Here is a 16,328-nt window from a genome sequence, read left to right on the forward strand (position 1 = left end):
ATCAGACTAAGGGCAGGGAGTTAGATTAAAGGGCAGGATACCTTGAAGAAATAAGTTGCAAGAAAGATATTATTTCAAGATTAAGTTAATTAATGCCTCGTATTTCTGAGAAATAGCTATAAATTTAGTAACAATGACATTATTTTAAACAGCTTGAATTTATCCCAAATATTTTCTGTTATTTAGCATTCAGAATCAAAAGTGGAGCTTACCTTTCAAGCATGCTGGTGTTTAAATGTTCCATTTACAGATGCCACTAACATGAAATGAGAGAAATAAATTGACATGTTCATATCACAGTTAATCCTTTCTAAATGTTAAAGTAAGTTCTGTTGTATGCAGTCTCTTATATTTGATAATTGACTTTAAGACTTTTCTAAATAACTTTTATTTATAATGTTTTTATTTAATGCATAGTAAAGCCAAAAACAGATCTTTGGAACAGAACTTATATATTTTAAAGAAGTAAAAGAGATGAAAGAAAAAAGACATGCTGAAAGTATGTATTGATTCATAGAAATTGTAACATAACCGTGAGCTGTGCAATAAGCTGCTTTCTGACAGGAGAATGTACTTGCCCATTCTGACTGTACAGGAATTCTTTTGTAGACATTAAAATAGAAAGTACTTTTCCGCAGGAATAAAACTTACTTAAATCAAATGCTAATGTATTTTTTTAAACATTGAGTGGTAGGTTTTTTTGTTGTAAGACATCTTGTTTTGGTCAGGTTTGAGAGGGCTGTTTTCATGTCAATCGGTGTGAAATGTTACTTAGAATATCATCTCTGTGTCTATTTATGTGTTTCTCTGTGTTGTGGAGAGGGTATGGCTACTGTGATTGTCACGTGATGCTATGAAGATGACACTTATTTTAGGCTTTTTGGGGTAACTGCATAATTTCTTTAGACCTGAATTTCTGAAGCAGCAGGCAGCTTCTAATTTGCCTTACTGCTATTTTAAGATTCAGTGCAGAACAGTAATGTATATAAAGATTCAGCACTCCTCTTCTTCCTTCTCTTCCTCTTCCTCCACTTTCTAGTCAACCTATAGCCTTCTTTGATTGATACCTGAGGAGTTTACATGCCAAAGCTATAACTCCAACTTTGTACATTTGGCTAAAATGTATGCACAAGTTACTCTGGAACAGTGCTAATAAATGTCGTTAGAAAATCAAGCATACATTCATAATTATATCATTTCTGTGTTTAAAAGTTAACATTTTATAAAAATGCTGATACTTTCCTGCCCTGATTATGGTATTTATTGATGGAAAGGACACTAATTCATTTTTAATCCATGTCAGTAAATTGAAATTAGCATATTTTTCTATAAATCATAATTTTTAAATTGTCATTCAGCTGCATTACTTTCTGTATGAAAGTGACCGACCCTGATTTGTACGCATAGTAGCTATGGCGTGGCAAATGGAAAAAACAGCATACTTGTCAGTTATAAAAAGCCCCATAAATTGTGAATGTAACACTAATGACTTGGTACAGAATATGATCATCTTACAGGGGGTTAAATGCAATGACTCTGTTCTGAGGTGGAGTTCTGGTTTTCCTGATAGTGTGGGCTTCCTTTGGGGTGTGTGTGTGAATCAAACTAATTAAGAAAGAAGGAAAATATGACAGCATCATACAGTCATTGTATCCTTCTCAACTACCATACACCTAAAGTTTGCCTGTGTGTTACAGGTTCACTAAGAGAACCTTGACCTAGAAAATTCCAGTACATTATAAAAAGAGAAAGGTTTGAGTCTTCCTTTTCTCTGTTTCCCCTTCAATATTTAGAATTTGGTATACTAAGATGCATAAAAATTGGCACAATTCAAAATGAGTCAAAATCATAGCAAAAACAAGAAGAGCAAATGAATCAATAGCAAAAAGCTTCCCGCTCTTGTGTTTACTAAGAGTGTCTTGTGAAATCTTGGAAGTCAGAGGGAAAATAGTAATTCAATAGCAGGTTTTCAACCCCTTGTGGACAATCTTCTCTTCTCTGTGATCAAGAGCAACAGAATAAAATCCAAGAATGAGGGAATCTTGAAAATATGCCTATGGGATTTAATTTATATAAGTAAGTGAATTCAACTTTTTTTAATCACTGAATTTGAGTGCTCCTGATATAGAATTTGTGTATTTGTGTGTGTTTCTATAGCCTTAAGCGATGCGTACGATTAAATCAAAGAAAAAATGTGGAGAATTTATTTAGTTCATTTGACTTTTCAAACAGGCAATGGAACAAATTATTAACTGCAATTTCAAATGTGGTCAGATACTCAAGTAAGATACCAGAAAAATCAGAAAGAGATAACTCTTTGCAGATTTATTTGCAATACCAAATTCTGCTTGGAATAATGGATTAGCAGGAGTAATGTTACAAATGTTTAAGAGTTCTGTTAGAGCAAATAGACAGCAAATCAAATTATTAGAAAAGGGGCACAAGGAAACAATTAACATATATGGACCCCAAAGAATAAATGCATAAATAGAATCAGTTAATATTTTATAATCTGATTCCATCCGGATGTGTCATAGACGATTCACAAAATTCTCAGACAACATGTCTATCACCTGGAGGGAAATAGTTTTGAATATGAGTGTCAATGATGGTGGATAGTCTCTGCCAATAACATTCAAAATACATCTTTCAGTAACATTTTTTAAAATGTAGATCTGTTGATTAGATATTTTTATATTACTCTTTTTGAGGCTCCATTAAATTGTCATCACAGAATAGACCTCTGAGTCTAAAAGTAGGCCAGCTTAAAATCAGTTGAACAGTCATGCATTACTTTTATAAAAGTTGGAATGAGTTGCCTTTGTTAAAGTGTTTGCTAAGAGAATTAGGGAAGAGACATCAAGAGTTTTCAGAGTTATCTCTTTTATGCATTGAAAAACATGTCTCCATCCCAGTATTGTTTATATTTATCCACTGTTACTAAGACAGTTTTTTCCACCTAGATTGATTCAGAATAAAAATTGGGAAACAGAATTGAGATGGATGCCAATAGCCTAGCGGAGGAAGCCAACCTATTTATATCTACAATAGTTAATTAAAGAAGTCATTTTTTGAACCTGTAGTTTTGTACCACCTTTTATTGAATGTTAAGTAACTGTAAATAAAAGACAGCATAGTATTGAAACAGGTTATTTCTCTGATATTGTGGCTGCCCATTATATTGTTCTGTTGCAGAGTCTGATTGGATTTTATGAAATATTAAATTGCCTAGGTCTGCTGCATTGATTAAATAATTAGTATATTAGAGTAGAGCAGATGAAATATCCTTGGAATAAATTACAAGCAAGTGGTTGTTCCATATTTATTTAGTTATATGTCTAGCTTGTTCTTGATATGATAACATCTTTAATACAACTTCTTCCTTCTAGAACTTTTTCCCTTGCAATAGATAATTAGAAATAGCAATAGCATTTAAACATATACCTACCTCTTCATAGTGCTTTTGCAGCCCTCTCTAAGTGGTTTGCAGACCAACATATTGCCCACAACAATCTGGTTCCTCATTTTACCCACCTCAGAAGGATGGAAGGCTCAGTCAACCTTGGGGGTGAGATTTGAACTGCTGAACTACAGCTAGCAGTTAGCTGATGTAGCCTGCAGTGCTGCACTCTAACCTACTGACCTACTAATACTAACCTACTGAGTAGGTATGTATAATTTTATAGTAATTTAATGTAGCAATTTAATTGAAAGTAAAAGGTAAAATATTTGAAATAAAGCATTCTTATTATGAAGCAATTATTTCTTATTACATAGTTATCTAGTTTAAAACAAGTTTATAACAAATCTTTAAGGAATACATTACATTTTATTTCTAATGGAACATCTAATTTCTTATTTAATAGCAAGAAGCTTAAATAAAAAGCTGTTTCCCAGTTTGATCTACTGATTAACCCTATTAGAAAACTAATAATATAGAAACTTGTTTAAACAGTATTTTTTTCCCAAAGAAACAGGAGACCAGTGGGCAAAATGTAATTTGGGAGTTGGTTAAACTATTTTTATCATGTTCTGTTCTTTTCTCAAACTTTCCATTTGCCTAAAATAGTTCAGCAACCCAAACATTTAACAGAGCAAATTATTGTCTGCAGCTGGAGTTCTGCATCTTTTAATCTTTCCAAGTTGAATTTCGATTGCCTTTTATTAAAAATACATCAAGTAGCACATACCTCATTGGTAGAAAATTGGCAGGAAGGTAAAATGTATTGAAACCTATGAAAAAAGGTTAAGCAAAGTTTATGTAATAGTTGTGTATGATGGATGGATGTATATTTTATAATTAAATTAAAGATTTTGCTTTAGGAAGCTCAACTGTAAACTTATTAAATAATGCCACAAAAGTGTATTTGTTTTTGTTTATACAGTATCATGGTTTGCTTGTGATTCCTCTTATTTCTTTTTAGAAAGAAACAAAATTTGTAGACTACTGGAATGGAAGTTATAGTTTAGTTTATAGTTTATTAGATTTGTATGCCGCCCCTCTCCAAAGACTCGATGGCATGGTGAACTACTGATTACCCAATCCTTTTTTGTACATCCTAGAAATGATATAGTAAGCCTCTTTAAAAACAAATGAATGAATAAACAAATGAATAACATTCCTTACAAAAACATTTCTGGAAATTTGTATTCTGTCCACTTGAGTGTTCCTATTGATTTCATCAAAATTTAATGAATGGAATAATGCCAAAAAGAAAAAAAGATTGATCATGATTGTTGAAAAATTGCTCACCCTTTCTCTAACCTTACAATTTCAGTGCCTTAGAAATCCACTTAAAGATTTTGCTAATATGTTCAGGTCTTAGTGTTTTAATTGTTTTATAAAAGATATGTACATAATAAAAATAAATCTACAGTGGTACCTCTACTTAAGAACGCCTCTACTTAAGAACTTTTCTAGATAAGAACCGGATGTTCAAGATTTTTTGCCTCTACTTAAGAACCATTTTTTACTTAAGAACCCAAGCCTGGAAAAATTTCCCAGGAAATTTGAGAGCATCACGAAGGCCGGCCGGTTTCCTGCCATTCCCCCTTTAATCCCGGCCATCTTGGGCTTTTTTGGGCTGTCAGAGGAGCCTTTTGGTGGCACTTAAAGAGGCTTTGGCAGCCCAGAGTGAACGGAGGAAGGTGCGTGCTCCTTCTCGCCGCCTCAGAGTCCCTCTTTTTTTTTTTAAGCCTTAAGTTTTGGATTTTTTTTTATTCCCCTCACCTCACCTTCTTCCTTCAGCAGCGACTGTCCTTCTCTTCTTCCTCTTCCTCCTCCCACCCAAATTCCGAGCTTTTATTTCTTTCCTAATGGTTTTGCATGCATTATTTGCTTCTTCTTAAGAACGTTTCTATTTAAGAATCTGGTCACAGAATGAATTAAGTTCTTAAGTAGAGGTACCACTGTATATTCACAAATATATACATGGTGTAGGAATACAAGGCAGAAGCCACAGGATCAAATCCCAATTAGGGTATGGCCAGCTGATGAGGCCAGATCAAGGCCGAAATAGTGCTATCCTAGGCTCCCTTAATTTTAAAAATTCAGCAAAAACATGTGATACATACAGAATATAGTTTGTCGGCTATGAATAAATTAACTGCCTTGAAATGGCCCTGGGTTGGGCCTAGAGGCAAAAGGAACTGTGACGTTCCTTCAATATGCCAGGGTGATCTGACAGAAAAAACATATAGCCCCTCCCTGGTACAAAGCTGAAGGGTTCAGATCCTGTGGCCTAGAGCAGTGTTTCCCAACCGGTGTGCGCGAGACATGGTCAGGTGTGCCACAAAGAAAGCAGCTCAGCTTCTGGTCTCGAAACTTTTTGCGAAGAGCAAAAAGTTGTGAGAACAGAAGCTGAGCTTCCTTCTTTGCGCCTTCCAAGTTTTCCGGCAACTGCAGCACCCCGCCCGGCTGGAGCTTCCCTGGCGGCGGCAGCAGGTGAGCTTTGGGGCCTGGTGGGAGGGTAGCAGCAGCGGAAGGGCGGCACAGTGGGAAGGTGATGGCAGCAGCGGCAGCGCACAGTAGCCGTGGGGCAGCGGCAGAGTGGTCAGCTGTGAGGTGGAGCTCCGGAACGGAGGAAACCAACAGCGGCGGCTGGACATGCTAGAATTGCGTGGCTGGCACTTACCTGCTGTCTGGGCCGGGGCGGAGGCTCCAGCCCCACGTCCATGTCCAGCGCAACGCCAGCATGTACGGCGTCTAGCAACACGTCTAGCCGCCACCGTCGATGCCTCCATTCCGGAGCTCCGCCTCACAGCTGACGACCTTGCCGCCGCCCCATGGCTACTGCCCAATGCCGCTGCTGAGAGAGAGAGGGGGGAGAGAAAGAGAGAGAAAGAGATAGCAAGAGAGGGGGAGAGAAAGAGATAGCAAGAGAGGGAGAGGGAGAAAGAGAGAGGGAAAGGGGGGAGAAAAAGAGATAGCAAGAGAGGGAGAGAGAGAGGGAGAGGGGGGAAGAAAGAGAGAGAAAGAGATAGCAAGAGAGGGAGAGAGAGAAAGAGAGGGAGAGAGGGGGAGAGAAAGAGAGAGAAAGAGATAGCAAGAGAGGGAGAGAGAGAAAGAGAGAGGGGGAAAGGGGGAAGGAGGGTGAGGGAAAGACATAGAGGGAGGGAAGGAAGGAGAGAGAAGGAGGGCAAAAAAGAGAGGAAGGAAGGGAGAAACAAAGAGATGGAGAGAGAGGGGGAAAGAAAGAGGAAGGAAGGGAGAGAGAGAAAGAGGGAGAGAGAGAGAAATAGAGCGAAAGGGAGGAAGAGAGATATTTTTTTTTGTCCAAACATTTTTTTAGCGCGACCCCACCCCCCCGCTCAATGTTACCCAGGATTTTCTAAATATGAATAATGTGCCGCGGCTCAAAAAAGGTTGGGAAACACTGGCCTAGAGGTTAATTCTCTGCCTTGCAAGGCAAGAAGCCACAGGATCAAATCCAAGTAAGGGTATTGCCAGCTGATGAGGCCAGAATAAGGCCGAAATAGTGCTATCCTAGTCTCCTTTAATTAAACCAAACTTTGGAGTTCTGACCTTTGGCTGCCGAGGACTTGGGGCAGCTCACAACAACAATAAAACAATACAAAAACAAATCTAATAATTAAGACTGTAGCTAAAACCCATTATCTTAAAAGCAATCGATACTACACAATCATACCCACTCATAACTTTAATGGTCACATAGATAGTGACATAGATAGGTCTTCAAGCTCTTGTGAAAGGTGAGGAGGGTGGGAGCGGTTCAAATCTCCGAGAGGAGTTGATTGCAGAGGGCCGGGGCCGCCACAGAGAAGGCTCTTCCCTTAGGCCCCGCCAGACGGCATTTTTGGGTCAACAGGACCTGGAGAAGGCCGCTCGGATTTATGCAGCAGAAGACGGTCCCGTACCTATTATGGTCCGATGCCATACTGGCCCAGTGTGGTTATTTTACTGAGCAACCTAGAGATTTTATTCTAAAATGCTATATTTATGCTATATTTATATTTATATTTAGAGAGAGAGAGAGAGAGAGAGAAGCCAGGGCCAGAATATTCTGCATAGCCTTTGATGAACTTTGAAAATTTGAAGTAGCTGAAGAAGACCAGGAAACTAAAACAGAAAAAGCCAGGGATTTGCTTACGTTTTTTTTCCTTTGTGATATAGTAACTTTATTTTAGTTTTAACTCTCTGTACGTCATTAATTTCATCATCATTTAAGTTATGGTTCATCAAAATAATGTTTTCTTTAAAATCTTTTTTTAAGCTCAATAATTTCAATTTTTTCCGATCTCTTGTTTCTGCAGTTTTAGAACTTTATATTGCCCTGGAATAACGAAGCTGAATTTTGTAAGTTTTGAAAACAGGTGCTGAAAGAGAATGAAAGTGAACAATAAATTTAAACTTTTGCAACTTTATCAGCAGGTGGCATTTTTCTGGCTCCCTTTACTTGGGTTTTTAAAAAATAAGCAGAGTCAGGCACTTGGAGAGGAGCTCTTACAGGAATATTTTAGCTACAGGGTAGAACAGTATGTTGATAAAATGTCACAGAAGAAAACTATATCAGCCTTCTGTATTGCTGCCAAGAAAATTGCAACATGGAACTCAACTTGAAGGAAATTTTATCTCTACTTTTAAATTATCAAAATACTTGGAATGAAACTCCCTATATTTCTAAGAATTGTGTATGCTTGCAAGTCCTTAGGGCAAACCAGCTTTTAAAATATTTTAAGGTATGTCCAGAAAGATAATATATATTGATAAAGTGAAACATCATACTTTTAAATAGAATTGGTTGAATCTTAAGGAAACAGTATTGCCATGTCAGTTGTACTGTCAGAAAATTCAAGATTTGAATGCTAATCCTATTAGGCCTATGACCACCTTCACATTCAGTGGTGTTCGTCTTATCCAGTAATGGATTAAATATTGACAGATGGTTAACTAGAATATCCATATGCTTCCAACAGTTTCTTTTTAAAAAAAAAAAACCCAAATATTGAATTCAGTATCCAAATGCCAAAAGGCCAACTTGGAACAATCCTTTTGCTATAATCACCAAGTGAATGAGACCAGATGTGCTGGGGAAATATGGAAAATGTCTGAATTTCCTCTGCTCTCATAAAATAAACCCATTTGCTTCAGTTTGGAGCTCTTTCCATCCCTATTTGGCTTTTCTGGCGAGACCAGGCAAGTTTGAGCTAAAGACAGGCCTATTACCTGTTCTTTTGCTCCAGGGAATTTAAAACAACAATAAGATGGGTGATCTCAGCTGACATGTTGTGCCGTGTTGAAAATATTTACCCTGCAGAAGACTGGGGAACAGGGAACATACATTCTGAGAAGCTGAGCTGTCTTGGATGGAACAGTGGATAGTAATATGTGAAGATGGTCATTTTTGGTCATCAGTACTGTAGCATCCTCATGGAATTGGATTTTTGTTGCAATTATGAACAACAACTGTAGCCCTTCATAATGGGAAACCTGTAACATAAATATTGTCATATATTTCTATCTTCATTAATGTGTACCTGTTGATCAGCATATGGGCAGCATACTTAGTGAGAAATGGCAATGGGATATAAATCTCTTGAGGTGATATAAATTCGTTATTTTGCATTGAAATAAAAGTGAATTATTTCCCTGCTAATACTTCTGCAGTGGTATATTTTGTGTTCACATTTTTCCCATCTTGTTTCCAGAATAACTGAAAGTTAACATGTTCCATTAATCCAGACTATTGGCAGTATTTCTCAAGGGTGATAGAAGTTCTATTTCCAAAGAGGATATGCTGGGAAAGACTAACCTGTTAGTTTGAATTTTAAGCAGGCTTTGCCTTTATTTTGCATCTTCTAATATCAGAGCCCCTGTGTAAAAAGTTACATTATCATGGTTGGCAGCACAATCAGCCAGGTATTTAGACTGCATTAGGCATTTTTATTCACTTATCAGTCCTTGTCAAACACCTGAAATAAACAGATATTGCTGTTTAATAATATTAAGCTACAGGATGTAAACTGTTCCAAGTAAAGTTGTCATTTGCAATTAACTGATGGTGTTTTTGTTGTTCAAAAGGTGATTCAGACGTTTTAGAATTGTACCCAAGGTGCCTGTCACTATTGATACCGTCTTTACTTTACTTTGCCACCGTGGTTCTGCTTATATCTGCCATTTTTTGTATTTTGTGATTTTCTCCAGGTCTTTCTCTTCTCCAAGTTCTATCTCCAGGTTCTGACAAGCCCATTAATCCAGATTGTTTTGGCTTTTTATACTTATTGTTAAATCAGGGATATTAAGTGGCTTTTCTGTTCGAATTCTATAGCTCCAGAACATTTTAGTTTCTTCATATTCTGTGGCTTTCTCCATTTTATAGTCCCACCAGTTCACGTTTACAGGCAGATGGTATTGTTGCTAAGCAAGAAGTTTGTTAAGTTTATTTTTCTCCATTTTACGACCTTTCTTGCTGCAGTTGTTAAATGAATCACTGCAACTGAATCACTTGTCGATTGAATCTGGCTTCTCCACTGACTTTGCTTCTCAGAAGGTTACAAAAGATAATCACATGACCCTGGATACTGCAGCTGTCATAAATACGCATAGGTTGCCAATCACCACATGGATTCTGCAATGCATCATAAGTATGAAAAACAATCTTAAGGCATTTTTAAATGCCATTGTAACTTTGAATAGTCGCTAAATGAACTGTTGTAAACTGAGGATTACCTATATTTACACACTGTTTGTGCTACTCTTGTCTGTGTTAACTGTGGCTCAGTTAAGTACAATTCAGTATGAGAAAGGATGGAAGGCAAGTTAAAATTTGCAAGTCTTTTGCAATGCTAAGTATATTTTCCTGAATTGCAATCAGTGTTTGAAAGTTTGGCATTTTGTAGTTTATTTTTATTTTTTACGTTAGTGGGAATGCTTAAAACGTTAGGACTCATTTAATGCCACTGTTGTTTGTCAGTGTAATTAGCAAGATGGAAACATAATATGGACTAGAAAATTTTAGATAAATATCACATTAGGCCGCATGTAAAAAAAAACACAGCTTGACTGAAAACAGAAAGAACTGGAAAGAATTCATTAGATCCTTTATGCATGATATACTGTACTAGTTTTCTCCTTACAGAGACTGCTTATGTGGAAGCACATTCCAAAATTGTATCTTTTAGTTGCATTTTGAAGTATGTGACACTAGAGCTACATAAATTTAATTAAAATGATTAGATTTAAGCTTAGTGGCTGGGAAAAAATATCTTTATTTGACTAATTTAATTTAAAACATCTGTATCCTGTATTTTTACTCGGCTATTCCCCCTTTGTTTTAACAGGAAGATTGTGTTGATCATTGTGTGTTCCCTTATACTCCCACTTGTTAGCATTTGCTTGCAATGTTCCCTGGCAGTGGCAGTGGCCTCTACATCCTGAAATTGTGTTTTGTTTCCCCCCCCCCTCTCAAATCTTGACTCTTTGTGACTTTTATTGAAAAGTGGCCCAAGAGTCTTTAATTCAATATACTTTGTTCCAGAAATATGTTTGGAATCCTCCTTAGACTTACCATTAGTTCAATGTCATGCCTGGTGCAGAAGAGGCTCTTTTTTTCATACTGAGAAAGCTCGATTATGAAATAACATTGTGGCACTTGGCCTCTTTCATAAGCTTGCCAGGCTTCCCATCCGATCAGACGCCAATGTAGCTATTGCCTTTTAAGGCAAGGTATTGCTGTGAGAATATGAAATAAAACTTTTCCCTGGCATGGAAAGAACACCCTTCCTTCCTCCTCTTTATAAATAAACTACCAGTGGTGATTGGGTTGTGGTGGTAGTGTTTTGCCTTTCTTTGTATTACTTTCTTTCACTGGGCCCACAATTAGCTCATGTCCAGAAAATATAAGTTGGGAAATGATTTCTGACTTTATGCAGCTGGACAAAGGAATTTGCCTTTTTTGCCTCTTTTTGTGAACCTCCAGGAACATTTACTAGATGTAACATTTTGAAAATACTTTAGGTATTTTCCTTGAAGACAAAATCCTGAATGGCACGCTCATCTCTATCCCTAGGAACCTTTGATAGAAAGCTAGTCTATCGGAAAAAAACATTGTAGTCTTGCTTCTGGTAGCAGTAGCACTGGTATTTTCTTCTGCTAAAATACCCAATAGGAAAATTTAGTGAATACATGCTTATACATGCAGTGGAATGTTTCTGGAATTTTTTAAAAACCAGTTTTGTTTTTTAACAGCAAGACATAGATAACCAGTTTCTGTCTGGGAGACTGGAGGAAATGAAAAGCAAGTACAAGAATGACTAATATGCATGGGTGGAAACCATTATTTTTTTATTGTTGCTTGCCTAATTAGAATAATAAAGCACCGGCAAAAATTAAAGAGCTGATGCATTTAAATTTATGGGTAATGGGATTATGTTTGTCCTGAAAGGCAAACAGCATTTTCAAAGGAAACAGAGGTGTTGACAATTATATTGAAGGAACTTTACTTTACTGAAGGAACTGAAGGAATTATACTTTCCCCCAAACAATGTGTTTATTAAATATTTATTCTGCTGTAGCTTTTTATTCAATGCAGGTAGTCCTCAATTTACAACAGTTCGTTTAGTGACCATTCAAAGTTACAAGGGCACTGAAAAACTATTTGGACTATTTTTTCAAATAGTCTATTTGACTGTTGCAGTTTCCCCATGGCCACATGATCAACATTCATACACTTGGCAACTGGTTCATATTCATGATGATTACAGTGTCCCAGGGTGAAGCGATTACCTCTTATGACTTTCCTGACATGCAAAGTCAATGGGAAGCCAGATTCAGTTAACAACCATGTTACTAACTTAACAACTGCAGTGATTCACTAAACAAATGTGGCAAGAAAGGTCATAAAATGGGGCAAAATTTACTTAACAAATTTCTCACTTAGCAATATACATTTTGGGCTAAATTGTGGTCATAAGTCGAGGACCAACTGTACATTACCCAGTTCAAATCTTTTTGAGCATCTTTTTTTTTTAAGGAGCTGTATGCCTTCAAGTGTTTTGTTGAAGTATTTCAACAAAAAGATCTTTAAAATGCTTACCTAGAAATCATCAGTGATTTTACTGCTTTTAGAAGTGTACAACCTTTCAAGACAAAAATATTTGGTTTTTAAGTGGTATGCTGAAGACCATGCTCCAAAAATGGGCGGGGATTGAAAGAAGTGGAGCCAATACTAAGCTTGATTGAGTAATTAAATTAAATGTAATAAATGCAGATAATATGACTATTTCCCCTCCTTTTGTTTTTTGTTTTTACTTTTTGTCACAGTAAAAACTGCAACTTGGCTAAAACTTGGAGAAGGGTTTGAAGTGGTGGTAGATGACTATGGATTTATTATATGAACATTTACTTTATTACATGGAATATTTACAACCATTAACTTAATACTTTGCCTCATATCATTATTGTAAGAAAAAAAGGTTTCATTTTGTAGTTAACGGGAGAGATGCTTCCTGTTGTTTAATTATTCAGTCACTTCTAACTCTTCATGGACTCATGAACATCAGTTCGCCAGGTTTGTTTCCCAGGGTCTGCTCCTTGTAAACTCATGGGTGTAATATCAGTGATAGTACCAGGAAATCTTGTCTTCTCTGGAGTCTTTTCATAATTCCCTTTGACATTTTCAAATATCTGGTTCTTCGTCGCTGACTCTTGTTTCCTTTATGTCCAAAATATTTTATATTTTACCAAATGTTTATTTTCATTTCATCTTCTGTTTTGGGTGGAAAGAAAAACTTTTATTCTTGCTTTTTTTTCTTGCTATAATAATAATAATAATAATAATAATAATAATAATAATAATAATAATAATAATAATAATAATTATTATTATTATTATTATTATTATTATTATTATTATTATTATTAATTGGATTTGTATGCCGCCCCTCTCCGCAGACTCGGGGCGGCTAACAACAATAATAAACACAACATGTACAATGCAATAATAAAAACAACTAAAAAAACCTATTATAAAACCAAACATACACACAAACAAACATACCATGCATAACTTGTAATGGCCTAGGGGGAAGGGCTATCTCAACTCCCCCATGCCTGGCAGTATAAATGAGTCTTGAGTAGTTTACGAAAGACAGGGAGGGTGGGGGCAGTTCTAATCTCCAGGGGGAGTTGGTTCCAGAGGGCCGGGGCAGCCACAGAGAAGGCTCTTCCCCTGGGGCCCGCCAAACGACATGGTTTAGTCGCCGGGACCCGGGAGAAGGCCAACTCTGTGGGACCTTATCGGTCGCTGGGATTCGTGCGGTAGCAGGCGGTTCCGGAGGTAATCTGGTCCATTGCTATATAGGGCTTTAAAGGTCATAACCAACACTTTGAATTGTGACCGGAAACTGATCGGCAGCCAATGCAAGCCACGGAGTGTTGAAGAAACGTGGGCGAATCTTGGAAGCCCCACGATGGCTCTCGCGGAGGGTGCGGAGAATAAAGGAAAGTCTAGGTAGGTGGTGTGAAAAACAGAACGAACAGTTGATGAAGGCTTTATGAAATTTTGCATGTATCTTAGGAACGGAATGTATTGTGTAGATTATTAGAAGGGGAAGGAAGAGCTCAAGTTTGCTGTAGAAGCAGAGACACTGCTGGCCTTGGTACTAGAGATACAGGTTGAAGGCATGTGCTCTGTATTTTCAACATGTATATTAATAAACTACCCAAATATGTTGCTATAGTGCACTAACTGCAAGCTTACTCCAGAGCGTCAAAGAAAATATTGATAGTAGTGATACGGAGCTTGGTTGTTTTTACTTGAAGAAGTTTCACTACCTCATTAGGCAATATCATGGGGCACCAGTGGAGTAATGAAGCATCTGCAAACAAACAAGCCAAGCTTAGAAAGCATCAAGGACTCCACAGTTCAACCCTGAGCTATTTATATTCCCTTATATGGAATACAGTATATTGATAGGTAGAAAAATTGCTACCAATGCTTCTCACAGAAATTAGTTTCAATATTTAATAATGTTTCATACTATTAAACATCTGCCTGTCCCAGATCCTTGAGAAGGATTCATTGATGAACAAAAAAGAGCCAAATCCAGTCAAACACATATGTGATCAACCACAATTCTATTTTGCTTGCCCCCTAGTCAAACCACTCTTTTTACTCTCTGTCCCATATTTCTTCTCCATTTTCTCGAATGACTTCCACACGACCATAGATCAAATATACTGATAGATGTGTTTTCCCCATTTTTTTCACAGAACAGTCACAGAACAATTGCTCAATAGGAAAGTCAAAGCTAGCATGAATTTGCACAATTTTTGGGTTGAAAAGAGCTCAGTTTTTACATGCATTGTAACTCCTCATTTAATTTAATCAACTCCAAAACCATTCCATAATAATGTTTTTTTGGGGAGATTGTTTGAAGTGATAGCACTGGTAAGTGGAGATAATTAATACTTTAGATCAGTTTATTGCCAGTCAGATATTTAAACCATTTGCATTATTGCAAAATAAATTTAGATTGCTTAACGTTGTGAAATGACACTGTATTACATTAAAATATTTCTTGATTTCACAAGTTGGTCTAGAGGCAGTAGCAGCTAAACTCCCCAATTATATTGGAATTTCTGTTTCTGTATAAAAACTTAAAGAGCATTGCTATAAGTCAATCTAAGTTAAAATCTCATTTTAACAAATTGATTACTAATTTGAAAGAATATGAAATATATTTCCTTTGATGTGACATCTAGTTCAACAAGGATTTTTTTTCATCGTTTATTTTCTCTCGGAGAATGTATGAAAGAGATTTGCAGTCTACTTCACTATGCCAAAAATGTGAACTGGGTGAAGGGACACTTAACTCATATGGTACTACTTTGTCCCACTATTGCCACATGTTGCTTTAATATCCATAATTGGTTGAAAAAATTAGTAAAAACCTTAAATTATGCAGCATATTAACAATTTGGATTGCATAATATGTTATGGCTTTGACAATTATGGAGAATATAGTAATCTGCAGTGTCACCACCGATTGACAAATTTGGATTGTCAGTAGGTGTTTGATTTCTGTATTAATTGACTTTTGATTAATATAATGAACCAAGGGATAATTTTATTCTATGTGATCAAGGCTTAATATTATGCCTAAACTAGGAGCAACTAGGGACAAAAATATTTTTTTACATGTAATGTATCTTTCTTTCTTCCTTCGTTTCATCCATCCATCCTAAAACAGTAAAAAGACTTGATGGAAACAGGATAAAAGGAAGTGATAAAATTATTAAGTATCAGGGTTTTAAAAAAGAAACTATTAGAAGGTCAAATATATCACTGAGGTAGGCAGAATTGTGAGATGTGCAGTTGGAACTGGGATTTCAAGATATTATCTCTTTTTCTGTTGAAATGGCAAGAAATAATCCTTTTGTTTTTAGCGGTTTACCACTGAAAATCCACAATATGATTTCTGAAACCATATAAAAAGAGTTTACATGTAGCCTGAGGACTGCAAGTTTCCTGTCCTCTTTGATGAATATACCTTAAAAACAAACAAACATGAAATCTAAGCTGTAATAGTGATGTGATTAGGTATACTGTATATCTGAGGTAATTATAAAGCATTATGAATATAAGATGTATGTTAATTATCTTACTGCTAACATTTCTTCAGATATATCTAAGGTGGCATTTTCACAATATTTCATGTGTGTTTGTAATAAATTAAACAGGATGGTTTGTAAAGCTTTGGTGTATATCATTAAAAGTGAAACCATAACATGCCTGTTGAAGGTGGCATGTCACAATGTTTGGGGTGACATCCCAGCATTCATCCTCACCTGACAATAGCTATTCTGA

General features: G+C 36.5%; 1 protein-coding gene across 3 annotated transcripts in view; it reads left to right on the plus strand.

The window, feature by feature from the left end:
• MOB2 (MOB kinase activator 2) overlaps nt 1–16,328 on the plus strand; it is a 145,852-nt gene that overhangs the window by 100,722 nt on the left and 28,802 nt on the right. The window lies entirely within an intron of this gene.

The sequence above is a fragment of the Erythrolamprus reginae genome, chromosome 1 (assembly GCF_031021105.1).
Source record: "Erythrolamprus reginae isolate rEryReg1 chromosome 1, rEryReg1.hap1, whole genome shotgun sequence".
NCBI classification, from domain to species: Eukaryota; Metazoa; Chordata; class Lepidosauria; order Squamata; family Dipsadidae; genus Erythrolamprus; species Erythrolamprus reginae.